This window comes from Halichoerus grypus, chromosome 14, assembly GCF_964656455.1.
Source record: "Halichoerus grypus chromosome 14, mHalGry1.hap1.1, whole genome shotgun sequence".
In the NCBI taxonomy this organism is placed as follows: Eukaryota; Metazoa; Chordata; class Mammalia; order Carnivora; family Phocidae; genus Halichoerus; species Halichoerus grypus.
The window spans coordinates 74,597,641-74,598,948 of record NC_135725.1 but is presented as its reverse complement, the minus strand read 5'-3'; the positions used below and the strand labels follow the sequence as shown (position 1 = coordinate 74,598,948).

Sequence of the window (1,308 nt, the reverse complement as noted above, 5' to 3'; positions counted from 1 at the left end):
CTGTTTTCACCTTCAAAACTTATGATCTTGGTCTTTTCTTTCTTTTTTTTTTTTAAGATTTTATTTATTTGACAGAGAGAGACACAGCGAGAGAGGGAACACAAGCAGGGGGAGCAGGAGAGGGAGAAGCAGGCTTCCCGCCGAGCAGGGAGCCTGATGCAGGGCTCGATCCCAGGACCCTAGGATCATGACCTGAGCCAAAGGCAGACGCTTAAAGACTGAGCCAACCAGGTGTCCCCCCCCCCTTTTTTTTAAAGACTTTGTTTGGTCTTTCCTTTTGTCTTTGTACAAGGCCAAGAGAGACATTGGTTACTTTGACAACCTTAAAGTGAACTCCAGGAACGTCACCTACAGCATGACCTTTGTGATCAAATCCAGCAACCAGAACTTCATCATTTTCCTCACTCAAATTCAAATAACCATCACTGAGTACAAAGGCTGTGATTTTCTTGCCACTCTTGATTAGCTGGACCCTGACACACTTCCTGATGGCAGAATCTATCTGTTGGGCTTCTACCCCAACTTTTTCCAGCACAATTCCCTTTGTATGGGAAGTGCCTCCAAAAGGGTTGGCCTTCAGGGCTGTGCCCAAACGGGCTTTCTTGTACTGTTTATCATGCCACTTCTGATCTCATCGGTGACCACAGAGCTTCCTGGCACCACAAATACCTTGACACTTGCCCATCCTGCTGGTGCCATGGGCCTGAGCAAAAGAGGAAGTTTTAAATTTTGGTAAAATTTATCGATTTTTCCCCTTTGGTTGCTTGAGCTTTAGATGTTATATCTAAGAAAATAATGCTCAACTAAAAATCACAGCAATTGAGCACTACTGGGTATTTATCCCAAAGATACAAATGTAGGGATCCGAAGGGGTACGTGCATCCCGATGTTTATAGCAGCAATGTCCACAATAGCCAAACTGTGGAAAGAGCCAAGATGTCCATCGACTGATGAATGGATAAAGAAGAGGTGGTATATATATACAATGGAATATTATGCAGCCATCAAAAAGAATGAAATCTTGCCATTTGCAATGACGTGGATGGAACTGGAGGGTATTATGCTGAGCGAAATAAGTCAATCAGAGAAAGACATGTATCATATGACCTCACTGATATGAGGAATTCTTAATCTCAGGAAACAAACTGAGGGTTGCTGGAGTGGTGGGGGGTGGGAGGGATGGGGTGGCTGGGTGATAGACATTGGGGAGGGTATGTGCTATGGTGAGCACTGTGAATTGTGCAAGACTGTTGAATCACAGATCTGTACCTCTGAAGCAAACAATACATTATATGTTAAAAAAAAAAA

The 1,308-nt window shown here is 43.7% G+C and overlaps 1 pseudogene; it reads right to left on the bottom strand.

Annotated features, from left to right (window-relative positions):
* Positions 1-211: 211 nt before the first annotated feature.
* On the bottom strand, positions 212-685 carry LOC118554439 (small ribosomal subunit protein uS12 pseudogene; annotated as a pseudogene).
* Between the last annotated feature and the right edge of the window lie 623 nt (positions 686-1,308).